At 42.5% G+C, this 23,742-nt stretch overlaps 1 protein-coding gene across 5 annotated transcripts in view; it reads right to left on the minus strand.

Annotated features, from left to right (window-relative positions):
* PTPRF (protein tyrosine phosphatase receptor type F) overlaps window positions 1-23,742 on the minus strand; it is a 792,879-nt gene that overhangs the window by 109,102 nt on the left and 660,035 nt on the right. The window lies entirely within an intron of this gene.

The following is a 23,742-nucleotide window of genomic DNA, read 5'->3' on the forward strand; positions in this document are numbered from 1 at the left end:
CTACAAAAAAAGAGAAATGTCTCCTAAATAATCAGAAAACACAAAAAACAAAAGTAAACCATTATGAAAAATGGACCATGTTCTATATATTGCAAAGACAAATTGTACATGGAGAGGGGACGCCTCACTCATTCCTAGTGAAAGCAGCACCTTAAATCCCTTCAAGAGCACCCTGCAAGATCAGGACTAGGGTGCTTTCATGAGCATACAGAGAGCACAGATCTAGGACCTCATCACAGATGCCCAGCGATCAGGATCAAGGAGTCCCTTAAAAGCCCCCAGAGAGCAAAACCATGAATCCCTCAAAGGCACCAGTGATAGGGCTAGGGATCTTTCAAAGGCACCTAGAAAAAGCAGATCTTGGAAATGCTCACCAGCTCTCAAAAGAGAGCATGACCTGGAGCCCCTCACAGATGTTTCAGAGATCCATAATGAACTGATAGAGACTGGATGTTTCTTAATTTATCCTAGGGCTTGGACTACATAATACCAATTCAGAAACAAATGATTTTTGCATGGATTCTTTATATATATATATATATATATATATATATATATATATATATATAATATTATATATAATATATATTATATATAATATATATAATATAATATATTATATTATATATATATATATTTATTATGTATACTACACGTCATTGGTGATCCCTGGATTCAAAGATGATCTCACCACAGATCTACATATGGGATCTGAGATTGCTTGAGTTCAGTCCAGGAACAAACATTGCCAGCGTATGCTATAAATGTTTCCTTTTGGCATGAAGAGTAGTTGAAGCTTGAAGAGTGGTCGAAGATATGGCAACTGGGATTTAATGCCAAGAAGTGCAGAGTTACGCATCTGGGGTGTGGTAATCCAATGAGCTGTATGTGATGGGGGTGAAAGACTGATGTGCACGGAGCAGGAGAGAGACCTTGGGGTGATAGTGTCTAGCGATCTGAAGATGGTGAAGCAATGTGACAAGGTGATAGCTAAAGCTAGAAGAATGCTGGGCTGCATAGAGAGGAATAACCAGTAAGAAAAAGGAAGTGATAATCCCATTGTACATGTTCTTGGCGAGGCCTCACCAGGAGTACTGTGTTCAGTTCTGGAGACCATATCTCAAAAGGGACAGAGTCAGGATGGAGGCGGTCCAGAGAAGGTCGACCAAAATGGTGGGAGGTCTCTATCAAATGACTTATGAGGAGAGGTTGAAGGACCTAAACATGTATACCCTGGAGGAAAAGAGGTGCATGCGAGACCTTCAGATACCTGAAAGGTTTTAATGATGCACGATCAACAACAAACCTTTTCCTTAGGAAGGAGATCAGTAGAACTAGAGGCCATGAGATGAAACTCTAGGGAGGACAACTCGGAATCAATGTCAGGAAATATTTCTTCACAGAGAGGGTGGTGGACACCTGGAATTCTCTTCCGGAGGAGGTGGTGAAGACAAAAATGGTGAAAGATTTCAAAAGGGCATAGGATAAATACTGTGGATCCCTAAAGGCTAGAGGAGGGAAATGAAGTAAGAGGCATGGGAGTAGCTTGGTGGTGTGGCAGTTATTACCCTTAACCAATAAGCCTTTATACTGATGATGCAACTCTAACTTTGCTCTCTGCTTCAAAGGCAGGTGGTAAAGAGGGAAAGAGAAATTAGATTCAGACAACAGCCAACAAGGACATTGAACTATACAGTCTGTGATAACAAATAAGCATGGGGGTAACTTGCTTGATGTGGCAGTTACTATCCTTAACCTATAAGCCTGATAACTACACTTCTGATGCAACTCCAACATTGTTCTCTGCTTCAACCACAGGGGGTAGAGCCCCTTGGATGGGCTGTTTTGTCCTTTTCTGCCTTCATTTCTACGTTTCTATATGTTTCTATATGTTTACTCAGCTTATGGTGTTCCCATGTGTCTTTGTCCATCAAGGGAATTCTGGCTGTGGGTGAGCTGAGAATAGTGGACTTGTTTGAGATATTGAGACTCTTGACATTTGTGTACCTTGTCTAAGTCTAGTAAAGTTGACTTTCGCCTCGTTCTTCAATCCATTATTTTTTCGAAACTTGATTACTGCAACTCAATCTTACTGGGCCTCCCCTCCAACAGCATCAAACCCCTACAGATGGTACAAAACGCCGCAGCCAGAATCCTAACTAACACTAATAGAAGAGACCATATTACCCCCACCTTGAGCTACCTCCACTGGCTACCCATCAAACAGAGAATCATATATAAAACCTTAACCATTATCCATAAAACAATTCATAACGTCGCACCTATATCTCTACAAACCCAACTTCGTCTACAATCATCGGCCAGACCCATCAGAAGTGCCTACAAAGGCACATTAGTCGCAGTTCCCGCCAAATCAACGTTAAGAAAAAGAGCACTATCCACTGCGGGACCACATCAATGGAATGCGCTCCCACCAGACATAAGACTCGAACCCAATCTACCAGAGTTCAAAAAAAGGTTAAAAACCTGGCTCTTCAGGCAAGCATTCCAATTCCCAGAGTGAAACTAGGCACCTCCTCCTGTCTTTCAGATCCAACCATTGCAAGGTGTCACAAACACATTGACACTCAATTTCATACACGGACTTGATTATTCACAATATCTATTTATTTAAGTCATCCTTTCATATTATATTATTTAACCGATTACTTGCAGACTATTACGCTACCAAAGTTCCTTGTAAAACGTGAACACGAATAATGTTATAATAATATTATATGTTTGTTAAATACTATTGTTACTTTCACTGTTCCTTGTAATAATGTTATAGTTGATTGTATGTTTATGTTCTATGTAAAAAAAACCCAGTCTATCTACCAATGACCTTTCGTTCCCGGCTGATTTGTATTGCATACAGGATTTCCCTAAATTAAAAATAAATAAATAAATATGTCAAGTGCAGTGAAAATGCGCTGAAGCATTTTCCCAAAGGAAGCACTTTTGCGCTGGAACTTGTGCTGAATCTCAATGATGTTTGTACTCTAAGCGGGCTACTAAGATATGAGACATACTAAACTGTATCTAGAATCTGTCCTTTGATGGTGATTTGTGGTCCTGGTGAAAATTGAAAGATGCTCTAAGTGAAAATTTTATACCATAGTAGGCTTGCACAAACATATTAAGCATGTATTGCAGGTCATTTTCAATATGCACAAGGATGGCCCACTCATCAGCATACTAAAGGTGAATACTGGATGCCAATAAAGGAAAATTGGTTCTTACCTGCTAATTTTCGTTCCTGTAGTACCATGGATCAGTCCAGACAGTGGGTTGAGCCTCCTTTCCAGCAGATGGAGACAGAGAAAAACTCAAAAGGTATCCTATATCAGGACAGTGCTCCCCCTGTGACCTTCAGTATAATCATTATCAAAGCAGGAAAAAAATGTAAACTATAATCTTAACCAGAGAAAGATCAAGCAAGTAAAACCTGTACACTCCAAATTGGAAGTGGAAATTTGAAACAATGCAAGAAAGCACTCTTACATATAATGGTCAGATACTTCCGGCGCCTTATAGCTCAGATATGCATTCCTCTGAAAAGCTTAGGAGATACTTCCAAAATCTGTAAATGAAAAACTTCGAGCGGTTGTTTCCAAGAAAAGTCAGAATGCAAGAAGGGCGGGCATCTGGACTGATCCGTGGTACTACAGGAACGAAAATTAGCAGGTAAGAACCAATTTTCCTTTCCCTGTACGTACCCGGATCAGTCCAGACAGTGGGATGTACCAAAGCTTCTCTAAGTAGGGTGGGACCGAGATAGTCCCGCTCGAGCACCTGTCTGCCGAAGGAACCAAAAACTGGTCCCTTTACATCGAAGCGATAATGACGAGCAAAAGTATGAAGAGATTTCCAAGCAGCTGCTCTACATATTTCTTGCGGGGAGACCAACTGGCTCTCAGTCCAAAAGGTAGCCTGTGAACACAATGAATGGGCCTTTAAGCCCTCCGGAACCGGCCGGCCCCGACAGATATACGCCAACGCAGTCACCTCCTTTTATCCAGCGAGCGATGGTAGCCTTAGAAGCCTTGTTCCCCTTAATGGGTCTGCTCCATAAGACAAAGAGATGATCAGAGACTTAAAACTCATTTGTGACATCTAAGTATTGCAGCAGCACTCTTTTCACATCAAGGTGCCTTAGGTCTCCTCCAGACTGATTTAAGTGAAAAGAGGACATGAACTTTGGCAGAAAAGCGAAGAAATGGTTCCCTATAAGACAAGGCTTGGAGCTTGGACACTAAGAACATAAGAAGAAAATAAGAACATGCCATACTGGGTCAGGATCAAGGGTCCATCAAGCCCAGCATCCTGTTTAAAACAGTGGCAAATACAGGCCATAAGAACCTGGCAAGTACCCAAAAACTAAGTCTATTCCATGTTACTGTTGCTAGTATTAGCAGTGGCTATTTTCTAAGTCAACTTAATTAATAGCAGGTAATGGACTTCTCCTCCAAGAACTTATCCAATCCTTTTTTAAACACAGCTATACTAACTGCACTAACCACATCCTCTGGCAACAAATTCCAGAGTTTAATTGTGCGTTGAGTGAAAAAGAACTTTCTCCGATTAGTTTTAAATGTGCCACATGCTAACTTCATGGAGTGCCCCCTAGTCTTTCTATTATCCGAAAGAGTAAATAACCGATTCACATCTACCTGTTCTAGAACTCTCATGATTTTAAACACCTCTATCTTATCCCCCCTCAGCAGTCTCTTCTCCAAGCTGAAAAGTCTTAACCTCTTTAGTCTTATCTCATAGGGGAGCTGTTCCATTCCCCTTATTTTGGTCGCCCTTCTCTGTACCTTCTCCATCGCAACTATATCTTTTTTGAGATGCGGCGACCAGAATTGTACACAGTATTCAAGGTTCGGTCTCGCCATGGAGCGATACAGAGGCATCATGACATTTTTCGTTTTATTCACCATTCCCTTTCTAATAATTCCCAACATTCTGTTTGCTTTTTGGACTGCCGCAGCACACTGAACTGACGATTTCAATGTGTTATCCACTATGACGCCTAGATCTCTTTCTTGGGTGGTAGCACCTAATATGGAACCTGACATTGTGTAACTATAGCATGAGTTATTTTTCCCTATGTGCATCACCTTGCACTTATCCACATTAAATTTCATCTGCCATTTCAATGCCCAATTTTCCAGTCTCACAAGGTCTTCCTGCAATTTATCACAATCTGCTTGTGATTTAACTACTCTGAACAATTTTGTATCATCTGCAAATTTGATTACCTCACTCGTATTTCTTTCCAGATCATTTATAAATATATTGAAAAGTAAGGGTCCCAATACAGATCCCTGAGGCACTCCACTGCCTACTCCCTTCCACTGAGAAAATTGTCCATTTAATCCTACTCTCTGTTTCCTGTCTTTTAGCCAGTTTCTAATCCACGAAAGGACATCGCCACCTATCCCATGACCTTTTACTTTTCCTAGAAGCCTCTCATGAGGAACTTTGTCAAACGCCTTCTGAAAATCCAAGTATACCACATCTACCGGTTCACCTTTATCCACATGTTTATTTACTCCTTCAAAAAAGTGAAGCAGATTTGTGAGGCAAGACTTGCCTTGGGTAAAGCCATGCTGCTTTGTTCCATTAAACCATGTCTTTCTATATGTTCTGTGATTTTTTTTTTTTTAAACGGTTTTTATTGGAAATATATGCATGTTCCATAAACAAAGGTTACATTTCAAGATTTAAACAATTACCGCCCAATCTCAAACCTGCCCCTCTTTGCTAAATTGACAGAGAAGGCGGTTCTGAAACAACTAAACGAACATCTTGACGACCACAAAATACTATTTCCCACACAACACGGTTTTAGAAAAAACCTCAGTACAGAAACCCTTCTACTTAATCTTTCTGACACCTTATTAAGAGGCTTTGATAACAAACTAGACCACCTTCTGATCCCTCCTCGATCTGTCAGCAGCCTTTGACATAGTGGACCACAAAAGGCTTATTTCTAGCCTGGAATCCATCGGACTCGCTGGAAAAACCCTTAACTTGTTTACCTCTTTCCTTAAAAACAGGTTTTTCAAAGTCTCCTACAACAGCATTTCATCTGAGGCCATCCCTCTAGAAACAGGAGTTCCTCAAGGGTCGGCTTTATCACCCATTCTCTTTAATATCTACCTTCTACCTTTATGCCATCTCCTAACAAGCCTTAACATCATTTTCTACATGTATGCTGATGACATACAACTTCTCATTCCTATAACTTCGTCTTTAGAAGAAGCAATGTCAAAAGCAGCCTCACACCTTGAAGCAATACGAAAGCTGCTAAACAACCTAAAATTATGTTTAAATATGAGCAAAACAGAATGTATACTAATTGCAAGAAAACATTCTGGTATAACATCCACTCCACCCTTCCAATTTGACAACATTCAAATTCAACTTAAAGACAACGTTAAAGACCTTGGTATTTGGTTAGATAATGAGCTAAATTACAAAAAACACATCACAACAAGAACAAGAGAAGGCTTCCACAAAATTCAAATACTCAAACACCTAAAACCGCTGCTTCACCTCCAGGATTTCAGAACCGTTCTTCAAGCCCTCATCTTCTCCAGTTTGGACTACTGCAACTCCCTTCTAATAGGCCTTCCTAAATCAACCTTAAGATCACTGCAGTTACTCCAAAATGCAGCTGCCAGAGTCCTGACTGGTAAAAGAAAATCAGACCACATACCCCCAGTACTCTACAACTTACAGTGGCTACCAGTTGAAAAAAGAATAGAGTACAAAGTCCTCACAATCCTACACAAGACAATTCATAAAGCAGACTACACTGCCCTGGACAACATTATACATCTACATAAATCATCACGTACAAGATCAACATATAAAATTCAGCTGGATGTTCCTTCACTACCACAAGCCAAACCATCCTCCACAAGAAATAGAGCCATCTCTATCATCGGCCCAAAACTATGGAACTCATTACCTCTACACCTCAATTCGCAAGAAAACTTTAAATCTTTTAAAAAAGAACTTAAAGCTTGGCTACTCATACAGTCTTGCAATGGCTGCTCACCCAATGTCAGCAGAACATAAATCTCTTATCACATCCACTACATGTCCTATTTTATACCAACAATCCCCCTCCTATGATGACCGCCCCGACTCGCAGAAACCTTTTCTCGTTTTTTGATTTGGTATCAACCGTCCCCGTTCAAGATTGGCATACAGTCATATATCTAATGTATAATATATTTATTGACTTTTTATTAAGTAATTGTTCTATTTCAATTTCTGTTATACTGTTATGAATTTAAATGTAACTGGTTTGTTATAATGTAAACCGGAGTGAAGGCAATGTCTGCTATACCTCGGTATATAAACGAATGCTAAATAAATAAAATAAATAAATAGTTATATACATATCAACAACAGACAGCCAGAATATGTGACAAAAACCGTAACAGTAATATTAACCGTTCTGACATATATTATGCTTACGAAAATCCTTCGTAAGCACCCATGTATCAGAGAATGAATAAACTAGTGCAACAGTTTGATGAAAATCAACTATGTGTATACCGTTTTTTATTGAACTATAATGTATCTGAATCCCACCCCTTCCCTCCATGCCCCTCCCCACTCCCAGGTTCTTCAATTATATGATAGAGTACAGGAATAACTAGTAAACTCACACCTTATTACTCAGCCATATTATTGAGCTTACGATACATACCAGAGAATCATTTCCCCGAAGCCTGTTTTGACTCCCAGATTTCATACTGAGACCATACCTTGTTAAAATGAGGTATGCGTTTTTGTTTGTAAGCAGTTATCTTCCCCAAAGTATATAAGCTGTTTACCCATGTTTGAATATCTTGGAGTGAAGGAACCCCCGCATCTTTCCACACCTTGGCTATGGCACATCGAGTAGCTACCGTACCAAAGTTAAGAAATCATGTATGTGCAGCATTTATCCCTTCGGTTTCTAAATACAGCAGTGCTTGCAGTTTGTCTGGGCCAATATACCAGTGATACAATACTTTGTAACTATTCTCTATGTGCCCTGCAGATATTAGGCCTTTACCTATATTATGATAAATATGCGTCCAAGTCACCTCTGAGAAGTCCCCAGGTAAGTCACGTTCCCACGCCCGGGTATGCGCATGGAAGTGAGTTACAGGAAAGTGGAGGAGAGAGTATAAGGTGGAGATAATTTTTGTTGCCTTATCGGCATGGCTACACAAGTTCTCGAATGAGGATATACCTTGAGCTAAGTCAACGCTGAACGTCTGACCCTGGAAAAAATGTCTCAATTGCAAATAAGAGAACATATCTTTGCTGCTTAGTTGATATCTATCTCTAAGGGTGGTATACGGTATTAATCCCCCAGGCTCCCATAAGTGCTCCAACTTAAATATACCTCTACCTTTCCAATCATTGAAAGCTGATGTTTGCTGGCCAGGGCTAAACAAGATGTTATGGATTAATGAGAGCTGTAAAATTAGCCCCTTTGTCCCACCAAGTGTTTTTTCCAACATATCCAGATGGCATAAGAGACCTCTATCATACAAGGGAAATCTACCACTGTGGTCCATGAGTTTTCTGGTTGCCAGACCATGGCGGATAAGGGCAGAGAGCCTAAGATAGCTTGTTCCAACTTCACCCAAAGCTGCTGTTTACTCTGTTTATGCCATTCAACCACTGCTTTAAGATGAGCTGCTGCATGGTAACAATGCAAATTTGGGACTTCCATCCCGCCTTGTTTTTTAGGCATAAATAGCACCTTTTTAGCTACTCTTGGATGTTTCCCTCGCCAAACAAATTTAAGAATCCTCTTCTGCCACTTCTCCAGCAGTTTTTGTGGAACAGTGATGGGGAGTGTTTGAAACAAATAGAGAATCCTAGGCAGTATATTCTTTTCCATGAGCGAAGGATAGTTTAATTGGTACAGAGCATCCTTATTTCCTATGTAAATCCCCAAATATTTAATCTTTGACTTGGCCCATCTAAAGGGGTTATTTTTCTTGAGGTGTTCAACTGTGGTCTCTGGAGTCGAAATGTTAAGAAGTTCCGATTTGTCTCAATTTATTTTAAACCCTGACATTCGGCTAAATTCCATTATTTCCAAACTGATGGCTGGTAATGACTGTAGAGGGTCTGTAATAGTGAACAAAATATCATCTGCAAAGAGCGATAATTTAGATGAAAAATCTCCCTCTTTTATCCCTCTGATCTGGTCATTATGTCGAATTTGATGTGTGAATGGTTCTAAGAAAAGTGCAAATAGGAGGGGAGATAGAGGACACCCTTGCCTTGTACCTCTACCTATAGAGAAAGTATTGGAGTAACCTCCATTAACCTTTAGGCGGGCTAGTGGTGCTTCATAAAGTTTCTTTATTCATCCTAAAAAGAAATCTCCAATTTGCATGGATTTTAATGTTTGAAATACAAAGGGCCAGTGAATGTAATCAAACGCTTTTTCTGCGTCTACCGCTAATAGTAAGCAGGGTTTTTTTTTGAGCTTTGAACCACCATATAGAATTCACCGTTTTGCAGACATAATCTGATGCCATTCTTCCTGGGATGAATCCTGATTGATCAGGAGGATGGTATTCAGTCTATTGGCTAGTATTTTTGCCAGGAGTTTCATGTCTAAATTGATTAGGGATATTGGTCTATAAGAGCCACAAATCATGGGATATCTCCCTGTTTTGGCCAATATTGTTATTCCCACTGTGCTGGTATTTGAGGACAAATACCAGCACAGCGGTATTTAGATCGCAATGAATTAAACAGCTGGACCAGGACAGGTATCAGTTGAGTAGCATATTTTTTTACAGAAGATATCCGTATAGCCATCGAGTCCTGGTGACTTACCATTTTTTAATTCTTTGATCGCCCACGTAATTTCAACTTGAGTGATTTCTCTGTCCAGAAAATCTTTTTGAGTTTGCGAAATCTGGGGAAGCTTGTCGTTAATTAAATATGTATCGATCTGTTTGTCTGCTACAGAGGTGTCAGTTGCGTACAATTCCATATAGAAGCGAAGAAATTGATTCCTAATATCAGTGTTAGTTGTCAAAATGGTACTCTGCTCATCTTTGATTTTTACTATATGATTAATGGATTGTTGCACTTTTAATTTTCGGGCTAATTGTTTTCCTGCCTTGTTACCCCCCTTCATAGTGGAGTTATTTTAATGACTCTAATCGATGGGCGATTACAGCTGCCTCTAGATCTTCCAATTTGCGCCTACATTGGTCTAGACACTTCAAAATTCTATGACAACCTATTCTCTTGTGAGCATTGGCGAGTTGCTTAATCAGTGTGAGTAAATTTTCCCTCTCTGCTTCTTTCTTTTTTTTTTTTACATATGCTGCCCTAGCTATTAATTTGCCTCTTATCACTGCCTTTAAGCAATCCCATAGTGTCATGGGTGTTACCTCACCATCATCATTTTGGATTATATAATCAGTGATGTCTCCTTGTAGTAGTAAAGAAAAAGCCTAGTCTTCCAGCAAGCTGTCATTCAGCTTCCAGAATTGCACACCCCTATCATATTGCTCAAGTTTTAAAGAAAAGCCTATTGAGGCATGGTCGGACCAAGTTATAGAATCAATATATGGTTTTTCCACCCTATTTATGATGGTTTTATCTACAACGAGAAAATCAATTCTAGAGTATGATTGATGGGCTCTAGAAAAGAAAGTGTAATTCCTAGATGTTGGATTATGGACTCTCCAAGCGTCAAGCAGACCTTGTCTGGATAAGAAAGCTTTAAACAGCTTTCTATCTTTCCCCTGAGTTGGTCCTTGCCCTTTAGAGTTATCCAGGTGCGGATTGACCGTTAGGTTACTGTCCCCACCTAAAATCAAGCAGCCTGCTCCCTTGGTTTCTATAACATTTTCCAGTTTTGAGAAGAAGGACCCCTGATTAGTATTGGGGGCATATATATTAAAAAGGTATATTTTATGCCACCCAATATTATTGTTAACAATACATATCTACCCTCGGGGTCAGGTATGTAGGCTATTTGTTCAAAAGTTATATCTTTATGAATGAGAATCCCCACCCCTGCATATTTACTAGTTTTATTGCAGGCAGCCCAGTATTGATGTGGAAATAATGCATGTTGCATTGTATGTTCATATCTGCGTTTGAGATGGGATCCCTGTATAAAAGCTATAGCTGCGTGTTGGCGTTGTAGTTCAGAAAATAAAAATTGGCGTTTTCTATATGAATTAAGTCCCTTAACATTAAGGGATAGTACTTGGAGATCAGTCACTGAAAAATCTTACATTCTTAAATAGGGAAAGGGCAAAAAACTCCCTGCATAGTGATATCTGCACACCTTGACATCCCCCATACTGACCACGATTGTGATAAAGAATGAATGTGTGTGAGTTGTGTAATATTTGACCCCTCATAAACATCCCCTTGTTCTGTACTACCAGAGACCCCCTTTGAATTTCCCCAAATGTCCCCCAACCCCTTGGCAATCAGATCCTTAGGTAGAGACCCATTTGCCTTAGCAAGAGAGAAATCAGTCATAGCGTCCTTGATCCCTAGCTTCCCTCCCCACCCCACCCCCTTCTTATAACATACCTTTATAACCAAATAACTGTTAATTCCCATGAATAATATTTTTAGTTCCAAATTGTTCCCAAACAGTAGCAATTAGAGTCTTAATCGTTAACTAACATTCGGGACCATAATTTTCAAACCATGTCTCCGAATTATTGAGTCTATACAAAGAGTCCAATTTTTTTTTTTTTTATACTCCAGTGTCTGTCTGCGTTGATGGTCCAGCTTCAGGATTCCTTCGTAGCCAACGTCCTCCCTTGTGTACTCTCTGCCAATGAGGTCCATATTCATTGTTGCTTGTAGTAGATCTAACTAGCATGATGGCTTCAAATCCCGGGAACCCAGCATTTTTTAGTATGCTGGCACCTTCTTGCACAGATTTAATCTTGTGGTAGTTGCCTTTCACGGTGAACCCCAGCCCAAGTGGAAACAACCATCTGTACCAGACATTGTCCTTCCGTAGGGCTGCTGTTATAATTTTCATCTCCTGACATTTGCAAATGGTTGCCTGCGCCAGGTCTGTGTAAATCGTTATTTCAGTATTTTCCCATGTCCACACTGTTTGCTTCCGGGCAATCATTACTATTTTTTCTTTTAAGGAGAAGTTGTGGAAACACGCAATTATGTCCTGGGGCGATTATCAGGTCGAGGACCCTGGATTTGGTGTGCTCTGTCTATTTTTGTTTCCCCAGGAGGAACAAACTCTGTGTTTGCCTGAGTGGAAAGCAGCATGGTGCTGATTTTCGATGCCTGCACAGTCCTGATAATCTGGTGTGTCCGGTACGCCACGAAACCTCAAATTCTGCCTTCGGGACCTGTTTTCAAGGTCTTCAACTTTTCATATAATGCTTCCATTTCTTTCTGCATTTTATTGTGCTCGTCCCTGGCCGACTTAATTTCCTCCATGAGGGCCTCAGCCTTGGTCTCCATGTCAAAAATGCGGCAGCCATTGTCGGCCATTTTTTCTCTAATATCGTCGATTGAGGTCATGATATCCTTTTTGCGATCTTGCAGGTCCTGTCGGAGTTCGGAAACCAATGCCACATTTCAGAACGAGTTGGTAGGTTGTCATCAGGCAGGGGAATATCGTCTGGTTGTTCTGTCGGGGACTCGCTGTCCTCTAGCACTGCCATCTTGGAAGGGCCTGGTGGTATTGATGTCCTGTTTTTTATAGGCGAATTTGCGTAAATCCGTCGTTTTGTTTTCCGCATCGACATTTAAAATATGTCAATGCAAGCGGAGCTGGAATTTCAAATTAATTCGGAGGCTGATGTGGGAGATTCGCTGAGATTGAGGGGAGAGTCGGTCGGGAGCTCAGAATCAGGCAGATATCTGCGATGATGACGTCTCTCCTCACACATCTATATGTTCTGCGATTTTGATGTTTAGAACACTTTCCACTATTTTTCCTGGCACTGAAGTCAGGCTAACCAGTCTGTAGTTTCCCGGATCGTCCCTGGAGCCCTTTTTAAATACTGAGGTTACATTTGCTATCCTCCAGTCTTCAGGGACAATGGATGATTTTAATGATAGGTTACAAATTTTTACTAATAGGTCTGAAATTTCATTTTTTAGTTCCTTTAGAATTCTGGGGTGTATACCATCCGGTCCAGGTGATTTACTACTCTTCAGTTTGTCAATCAGGCCTACCACATCTTCTAGGTTCACCGTGATTTGATTCAGTCCATCTGAATCATTACCCATGAAAACCTTCTCCATTACAGGTACCTCCCCAACATCCTCTTCAGTAAACATCGAAGCAAAGAAATCATTTAATCTTTCCACGATGGCCTTAACTTCTCTAAGTGCCCCTTTAACCCCTCGATCATCTAACGGTCCAACTGACTCCCTCACAGCTTTCTGCTTTGGATATATTTTAAAGTTTTTACTGTGAGTTTTTGCCTCTACAGCCAACTTCTTTTCAAATTCTCTCTTAGCCTGTCTTATCAATGTCTTAAATTTAACTTGCCAACGTTTATGCTTTATCCTATTTTCTTCTGTTGGTTCCTTCTTCCAATTTTTGAATGAAGATCTTTTGGCTAAAATAGCTTCTTTCACCTCCCCTTTTAACCATGCCGGTAATCGTTTTGCCTTCTTTCCACTTTTCTTAATGTGTGGAATACATCTAGACTGTGCTTCTAGAATGGTATTTTTTAACAATGACCACGCCTCTTGGACATTTTTTACTTTTGTAGCTGCTCCTTTCAGTTTTTTTCTAACAATTTTTCTCATTTTATCAAAATTTCCCTTTTGAAAGTTTAGCACGAGAGCCTTGGATTTGCACACTGTTCCTCTTCCAGTCATTAAATCAAATTTGATCATATTATGATCACTATTGCCAAGCGGCCCCACCACCATTACCTCTCTCACCAAGTCCTGTGCTCCACTGAGAATTAGATCTAAAATTGCTCCCTCTCTCGTTGGTTCCTGAACCAATTGCTCCATAAAGCTATCATTTATTCCATCCAGGAACGTTATCTCTCTAGCGTGTCCCAATGATACATTTACCCAGTCAATATTGGGGTAATTGAAGTCTCCCATTATTACCGCACTACCAATTTGGTTAGCTTCCCTAATTTCTCTTAGCATTTCACTGTCCGTCTCACCATCTTGACCAGGTGGACGGTAGTATACCCCTATCACTATAGTCTTCCCCGACACACAAGGGATTTCTACCCATAAAGATTCAATTTTGTATTTAGTCTCATGCAGGATGTTTATCCTGTTGGACTCTATGCCATCCCGGACATAAAGCGCCACACCTCCTCCCGGGTGCTCCTCTCTGTCATTGCAATATAATTTGTACCCCGGTATAGCACTGTCCCATTGGTTATCCTCTTTCCACCATGTCTCTGAGATGCCAATTAAGTCTATGTCATCATTCACTGCTAGCACAAAGGAAGGCGATCTATAAAAGCTCGATCGGGTTATTAAATTCATCTTTTCACATGTATTTACACAACCACACACTCACTACTATATTAGTAAAAAGATTTTTTTAAAAAAAATTTTCAATACACTACTATAATTGATACACAAATACTTATTGATCAATAGTAAGATATTATTAAATAATGCACTTACAGTCACAACTCTTGTATTTGAATTAAGTATTTATTTATCAAACATCTCAACATTTTAATCACATATATTGTATTAATTCTTTTACCATCATTCGATCAATTATCTATAGAATAAACTGTTTCTTATATACTCATTTACTGCAATTGAATTATTGTTTTTAACAACTTTCAATACAGCCCCTTAGTAATAAGATATCTATATCAATGTCCTAGATAGTTATCTAGGACATTGATATAGATATCTTATTACTAAGGGGCTGTATTGAAAGTTGTTAAAAACAATAATTCAATTGCAGTAAATGAGTATATAAGAAACAGTTTGCCATCCTTTCTAAACCTTTACAGATTCAATAATGCTGTTGGTCACATAGTTCTTGTGTGACCTTCAATATACAGATACTTTATTTGTGAATCAGAGAGAATACAAGGTAATTTTGAATATTTTTCATATTCTTTTAAGTTTTTTTAAGTTTTATTGATTAAGTTTTGTTATGCAAACCGTGAGTTTTTAAATTATAAGTGTTTTGAGAGCTGTTTATAAAGTTTCGAATTTTATGTATATCAATGCGCTTCCTATATGTCACCAATTTTAACCTATTTAATATATTTTTTAAAAAAACAGTTTTGGATTTATACTATTATGTTTTTATATATTTATATATTATATTTATTTATGTTGTAGCCCCTGAGGCAGCCGTTTTCAAACGGCGAAACTCGGCCTGAGTCGGGCTAATCTTGTATCTCCACTTCAATAAAGGAATTTACAAGACATCAGGCATCTATCCTCTTTGTTCATCATTCACTGCTATACATTCTAATTCTCCCATCTTACTTCTTAGACTTCTGGCATTAGCATACAAACATTTCAAAGTTTGTTTTTTGTTTGTATTTTCATTCTGCTTTTTAATTGATAGGGATAAGTTAGAATTTTTTAGCTCAGGTGAGTTTTTAGTTTCAGGCACTTGTACTATTTTTCTAATTATTGGAACCTCACTGTCGGGATGCCCTAATTCTAATGCATCATTAGTATCCTTTGAAGATACCGCTCTCCGAACCATGCGCTGCTGAGCGACTGTCGGCTTTCACCTTTGTTGTAGTTTAAAAGCTGCTCTATCTCATTTTTAAAGGTTAGCGCCAGCAGTCTGGTTCCACCCTGGTTAAGGTGGAGCCCATCCCTTTGGAAGAGACTCCCCCTTCCCCAAAAGGTTCCCCAGTTCCTAACAAAACTGAATCCCTCTTCCTTGCACCATCGTCTCATCCACGCATTGAGACTCCGGAGCTCTGCCTGCCTCTGGTGACTTGCGCGTGGAACAGGGAGCATTTCAGAGAATGCTACCCTGGAGGTTCTGGATTTAAGCTTTCTACCTAAGAGCCTAAATTTGCCTTCCAGAACCTCCCTCCCACATTTTTCATTGGTGCCCACATGTACCACAACAGTACCCCAGCACTGTCTAAAATCCTATCTAGGTGACGCGTGAGGTCCACCAACTTCGCACCAGGTAGGCATGTTACCAGGTGATCCTCACGCCCACCAGCCACCCAGCTGTTTACATTCCTAATAATCGAATCACCAACTATGACGGCCGACCTAACCCTTCCCTCCTGGGCAGTAGGCCATGGGGAGATATCCTTGGTGCGAAAGGACAATGCATCACCTGGAGAGCAGGTCCTTGCTACAGGATCCTTTCCTGCTGCACCAGGTTGATGGTCTCCAATCATGAGACCTTCTTCCTCCAAGGCAGCACCAGGGCTGCCAGTCTGAAGTTGGGACTTGGCTACTATGTCCCTGAAGGTGTCATCTATACAGCTCTCTGTCTGCCTCAGCTCCTCCAGATCTGCCACTCTAGCCTCCAGAGATCGAACTCGTTCCCTGAGAGCCAGGAGCTCTTTGCATCGCATGCACATGTACAATTTCTCACAGGCGGGTAAAAAATCATACATGTGACACTCGATGCAAAAGACTGGGAAGCCCCCTCTTGCTGCTGGACTGCTGCCTTCATCTCAAATTTGTTCAGTTCCTACTTAAGTTTTAGGTTGCTATGGGAGTAGGAATGTGTCTAATTAATGTCTTTTAAATGCATCAGTGAATTCACTATATGTCTACTAGAGGCCTACAGAGGAATGATCTCAAAGTGGCACCTCTCCTGGCTGAGCAGATAGAGAGCAGAAGTAATGTCTTAAGAGTCAGCGCTTTGAGATTGGCCCGCCTGAGGGGTTCGAAAGGCACCCTGCAGAGAACTCGAAGTACCAGATTAAGGCACCATGACGGACAAGTAGCCCGGACAGGTGGGTTCAAATGCTTAGCCCCCTTGAGGAACCACACGACATCCGGGTGGGCCACCACCGCATAACCATCGACCCGCCCTAAGAGGGAACCAAGAGCCGAAACTTGAACCACCAGGGAACTGAAAGTCAAACCTTTGGAGAGGTCATTCAGTAGGAAAGATAGGACCTGGGACACTGGGGCCTTGCGCGCCGGTACTCCTGAGTCAGCACACATCGTCTCAAACACTCTCCATATCTGAAACATAAGCGAGAAAGGTTGAAATCTTATGCACACGCAACAAGGTGGAAATACCCTCTTCTTTATAACCCTTCTTCCTCAGTCTGTGCCTCTCAAAACCCTGGCCGCTAGACAAAAGCGATCCACCTGATTGAAAAATACGGGACCCTGCCGCAGTAGGTTTGGAAGGTGACCGAGGCGAAGAGGACCGTCTGTCGCGAGGTTCACCAGATCCGCAAACCATGGTCTCCGGGGCCATTCTGGCGCTACGAGAATGACCGGCCCCTTGTGAAGCTCTATTCTTCTGAGTACTTTTCCCACCAGAGGCCAGGGTGGGAACACATAGAGGAGGATGTCGCAAGGCCAGGGTAGCACCAGGTCATCCACCCCTTCCGAGCAATGCTCCCATCTGCGGCTGAAGAATCTGGGAGTCTTCGCATTTTTCAGAATGGCCATCAGGTCTAAGTGGGGGGCTCCCCACTTGCGCATGACAAGATCCATCGCCTCTTCGGACAACTCCCACTTTCTGGGGTCTAGCTGTTGAATTAGGAAGTCAGCCTGAATATTTTCCTTCCCCGCAATGTAGGAGGCTGCCAGTCACAAGAACAGCTTGCTGGCTTCCAGGGCTACCAGCCGACTCCTGGTGTCACCCTGGCGATTGATGTAAGTTACTGTGGTGGGATTGTCGGAGAGAACTCGCACAGCTTTGCGACGGAGCAAGAGCAGGAATGTCTTGAGCGCCAGGCGAACCGCTCGGGCCTCCAGACGATTGATGTGCCATTGAGATTGGCCTGGGGACCATTGCCCTTGGGTAGACTGATTCTGACACACTCTTCCCCAGCCGGAGAGGCTGGTGTCCGTCGTAACAATGATCCACTGAGGTGTTTCCAGGCGCATCCCCTTCAACAGGTGAGCGAGTGAGCGCCACCACTGCATGCTGGCGATGGTAAAGTCGGAGAGCGGTAGAGGTGTTTGAAACTCCTCCGAGACCGACTTCCAGCGGGACCGCAAAGCTTTATGTAAAGGCCGCATATGTACGAAAGTCCATGGAACCAAATCTATAGTTGAAGCCATACAGCCCAGGACCTGGAGATAGTCCCAGGCTGTGGGCACAGAGATAACAGATGTCTTACTTGATTCATGAGCTTGAGAGCTCGGGCCTTGGGAAGCAAGACTTTGCCCACGCGGGTGTGGAAGCATGCCCATAAAAATTCCAGGACTTGAGAGGGCTTGAGGTTGCTCTTGGGGAAATTGACTATCCAACCGAGGGAGGTGAGAAACGACAAGACTCTGTTGATTGCAATCGCGCAGAACTTCTCCGATTTTGCCTGAATGAGCCAGTCGTCCAGGTAAGGTTGGATCAGTATACCCTCTCGGCAGAGGAAGGCTGCCACTACCACCATGTGCGTGGAACGGTGGCGAGACCGAATGGGAGCAGTTGAAACTGGTAATGCCATCCCAGGATGTTGAAACGGAGATACTTCTGATGTCCCTGGCAGATTGGAATATGAAGGTAGGCATCCGTCAAATCGAGAGAAGGAATTCGCCTGTGCGAACCGCTGCGATGACCGCCCTCAGGGTCTTCATCCGAAAATGGGGGACCTTGAGCGCCTTAACTCTCTTGAGGTCCAGGATTGGTCGAAAAGAGCTGTCCTTTTTGGGAACCATGAAGTCGATGGAATACTGGCCTGACCCCTGTTCCTCCAGGGGGACAGGGACTATGGCTCCAAGCTGTTGAAGCCTGTCAAGAGTCTGGCGCACAGCTGGATGCTTCCGAAGTCTGCAGGGAGAAATTAAATAGCAGTCCGGAAGATCCCAAACAAATTCTAAAGCGTAGCCTCGTTCGATTACTTCGAGGACCCACCGATCCGAAGTAATTTTGAACCATTCCTCAAAAATAGGGACAGATGACCACCTAAATTTGGAACCGAGGAATGGGCCGGCCACATCTCATTGCGAGGACTTTGGGATGGATCCTTGAGGGTTATCATCCTGGAATGGCCGTCGTCCACAAAAGGAATGAGACCATGATTGAGATCTAGTGGAGGAATTTCTTTGAGAAGACCCCCGTGGCTTGCTGTACCTGCGCTGCCCCCTGAAATGAGAGCACGAAGGAAAAAAGGACTTGGACTGTTTAGGGCGGTCCTCAGGCAGCTTATGGATCTTGTTGTCGCCTAAAGATTTGATAAGCTGTTCCAGGTCCTCCCCAAAAAGCAACTTACCCTTGAATGGGAGAGTGTCCAACTGCAATTTAGAAGAGGAGTCTGCTGCCCAATTTCACAGCCAGAGGAGGTGTCTGGCCGACACCGATGAAACCATGGATCTGGCCTGCACCCTGAGGAGATCATAGAGGGCATCAGCCCCATATGCAACCGCAGCCTCCAGCCGCTCCGCCTGTTCCGCCTCTGCAGATGGGAGGTCCTGGGTGCTGAGTAGTTGTTGAACCCACCTGAGACTTGCCTGTTGCATGAGACTGCTACAGACTGTCGCCCGAACACCGAGCGCTAGAATGTCAAAGATCATTTTGAGATGTACCTCCAACTTCAGATTCTGAAGGTCCTTCAAAGCCCATCGCTCCAGCCACCGGGATGGTGGTTCTCTTTGTGACAGCGGAAACCGAAGCATCCAGTGGTCCGGGAGGGGATAGAGCTTGTCCATTGCTCTGCCCACTCGTAAGCCAGATTCTGGAGCTTCCCATTCCTGGAGAAGTAACTACATTAGCATAGGATGAAAAGGGAAGGTACGTGGAGGGGCTCTCAGTCCTGCCAGAACAGGGTCCACGTTACTGGAAACTGGGGTACTAATGGCTTCCTCTGGAGGGGCATCTATGCCCAACTCGGTTAGAACAAAAGGGATGAGCAGGTCCAGCTCTTCCCGTTGGAATAAGTGTAAGACCCGCGGGTTGTCCCATTCGACCGGTGGATTCTGAGTTAAAGGATCTGTATCCAGATCAAGATCCGGGAGCTGAGGAGGAGGGGTAGGAGGATCCGGCAGGTTCTGCACCCGTGGTATGGTCTGAACCAGATTAGTCCCCTGGGAAACTGGGAGCTTGGGTCCCGGGTCTGTAGATACCCTAGGCACCTTTGCAGGTGGAGGGCCTATAGGAATCTTCACAGGTGGGGGGTCTTTGGGGGGATCCTCCTGCTGCAGCAAACTAGCAACATAAGCTCTGTGTCATAAAAGTACAGAATCAGTAGTAAAATGAGAAGGGGCTTTCACTGGAATTGGAGGAGGGGGGATATCGTCCTGAGGGTCCAGGATCAAACCGGAGAGAGCACGGGGCTTAAATCTGGAGGGGATTGATGAACTACAGAATCCCTCCTCCCGTCCAGCAAAGAAACAGGCTCCATATGTGAGGCCGGCTCTCCACATGCGATTCAAAATGGCAATCGAGGCATGGGGGGGGGGGGGGGGGAGGTGAGGAGTTGCCGCGGGAACGGCAAAGTCCTCCGCTCCTTCCCCCATAAGCTGCTGGTCCTTGAATAATAAAAAATAAAAAACCTCTCCTCTTTTTTTTTTTTTCCAGACAGCTTAAAGTGACAGAGGAATTTTACTTCTCTGACAAGAGACCCTAGGCATAAAACTTCTCAGGGTCTCAACAGGGGAGGGACTGGACCACCAGTATCACCCCAGCGCCAGGCAAGAGGCCACTGGGAAAAGGGTCCTAGGCTGAATAAATCAAGGGTCAGGACCCCCCTAGGCCCAAGCAAGAGCGAGGAAACTGCTCCTGATCACTAAACCTTTTTTTTTTTTTTTACTTTTTAAACACTGGGAATTAAACCAATACTTGCTTGATCCTTTATAACTAGAGAAGGAGGAAGAAGAACTTCCGCAAACCAAAAACTGCTACAAAGAAAGGGAACCACAGGTTCTGCATCTGCTGGAGACAGAGAAATACTGGAGGGTCACAGGGGGAGCTCTGTCCTCATATAGGATACCTTTTGAGATTTTCTGTCTCATCTGCTGGAAAGGAGGCTCAACCCACTGTCTGGACTGATCCGGGTAAGTATAGGGAATGGATTTTAATCTGTCAGGGAATAAAGAAAGATTAAAGAGCTAGCCATTTATTCTGTACCAGATGCCTATTCCAGTGGGGAACATAAGAAAATGCCATACTGGGTCAGACCAAGGGTCCATCAAGCCCAGCATCCTGTTTCCAACAGTGGCCAATCCAGGCCATAAGAACCTGGCAAGAACCCAAAAACTAAGTCTATTCCATGTTACCCTTGCTAATGGCAGTGGCTATTCTCTAAGTGAACTTAATAGCAGGTAATGGACTTCTCCTCCAAGAACTTATCCAATCCTTTTTTAAACACCGCTACACTAACTGCACTAACCACATCCTCTGGCAACAAATTCCAGAGTTTAATTGTGCGTTGAGTGAAAAAGAACTTTCTCCGATTAGTTTTAAATGTGCCACATGCTAACTACATGGAGTGCCCCCTAGTCTTTCTACTATCCGAAAGAGTAAATAACCGAGTCACATCTACCCGTTCTAGACCTCTCATGATTTTAAACACCTCTATCATATCCCCCCTCAGCCGTCTCCTTCTCCAAGCTGAAAAGTCCTAATCTCTTTAGTCTTTCCTCATAGGGGAGCTGTTCCATTCCCCTTATCATTTTGGTCGCCCTTCTCTGTACCTTTTCCATCGCAATTATATCTTTTTTGAGATGCGGCGACCAGAATTGTACACAGTATTCAAGGTGCGGTCTCACCATGGAGCGATACAGAGGCATTATGACATTTTCCGTTTTATTCACCATTCCCTTTCTAATAATTCCCAACATTCTGTTTGCTTTTTTGACTGCCGCAGCACACTGAGCCGACGATTTCAATGTGTTATCCACTATGACACCTAGATCTCTTTCTTGGGTTGTAGCACCTAATATGGAACCCAACATCGTGTAATTATAGCATGGGTTATTTTTCCCTATATGCATCACCTTGCACTTATCCACATTAAATTTCATCTGCCATTTGGATGCCCAATTTTCCAGTCTCACAAGGTCTTCCTGCAATTTATCACAATCTGCTTGTGATTTAACTACTCTGAACAATTTTGTATCATCTGCAAATTTGATTACCTCACTCATCGTATTCCTTTCCAGATCATTTATAAATATATTGAAAAGTAAGGGTCCCAATACAGATCCCTGAGGCACTCCACTGCCCACTCCCTTCCACTGAGAAAATTGTCCATTTAATCCTACTCTCTGTTTCCTGTCTTTTAACCAGTTTGCAATCCACAAAAGGACATTACCACCTATCCCATGATTTTTTTTTCCTAGAAGCCTCTCATGAGGAACTTTGTCAAATGCCTTCTGAAAATCCAAATACGCTACATCTACCGGTTCACCTTTATCCACATGTTTATTAACTCCTTCAAAAACGTGAAGCAGATTTGTGAGGCAAGACTTGCCCTGGGTAAAGCCATGCTGACTGTGTTCCATTAAACCATGTCTTTCTATATGCTCTGTGATTTTGATGTTTAAAATACTTTACACTATTTTTCCTGGCACTGAAGTCCGTAATGAATTTTCTAGTTAAGTCAAACTAGGCTAGTACTTTCCTCAAGAGCAATGAAGATTATGTTGGTTGCCTGTGAAGTGATCTGAAGCCACACTGAAATTCTGGTAGGTCTTTCTCATCAAAAGGAAGTAAATGGTTTAGGAAGACATGAGTAAGGATTTTTCTGGTAGAAGAGAGAACAAATATGCCTTGATAATTTCTGCATTGTGACTTGTTCGCTTTCTTAAAGATTGTAAGTGTCAGCATCCTAGAATTCAGTGTGGCAAGGCTGGCTTAAGCAGCTGGGAAATCCTGCACAAAAGAATCGGATAATCCAGGCTTAGCAGTATGTAGACTATAGGGTTCTTTCTTTGATAGACCATTTACGGGAAAGATCCTGGATCTCAAAATAATGCTCAGTTGGCTCTTTTCAGGAGGGAAAAAACAAAGAAGAATCTCTGAACATCAAAAAATATACCACCAGTGTGCAGGCCAATGGAAGAGGCAGACATACAGATAAAGATCTGTAGCCTTTGCTTTTCTCTATAAATATAAGATGGTTTGTAAGAAAGCTAGGAAAGAAACAAAAATGGGAAACAAAGAGAAAAAAAGAAAAAAAAAAAGAGGGAAGAGGATACAGAAAATTACCAGTCTCTCTCTGGTAAGGAGAGATACAGAGGGAGGGATCTGTGTGCCAATCCTTCTCTGGTAAGGAAAGATATAGGAGGAGAAATCTGTGCAGCTGACTCTCACTGTTGAGAGATATAGAAGGAGGAATTTATACGCCTGTCCCTCTCTGGTAAGGAGAGATATAGAAGGAGGGATCTGTGCGCCTGTCCCTCTCCGGTAAGGAGAGATATAGAAGGAGGGATCTGTGCGCCTGTCCCTCTCCGGTAAGGAGAGATATAGAAGGAGGTATCTGTGCGCCTGTCCCTCTCCGGTAAGGAGAGATATAGAAGGAGGGATCTGTGCGCCTGTCCCTCTCCGGTAAGGAGAGATATAGAAGGAGGGATCTGTGCGCCTGTCCCTCTCCGGTAAGGAGAGATATAGAAGGAGGGATCTGT

The sequence above is a fragment of the Rhinatrema bivittatum genome, chromosome 10 (genome assembly GCF_901001135.1).
Source record: "Rhinatrema bivittatum chromosome 10, aRhiBiv1.1, whole genome shotgun sequence".
NCBI lineage: Eukaryota > Metazoa > Chordata > Amphibia > Gymnophiona > Rhinatrematidae > Rhinatrema > Rhinatrema bivittatum.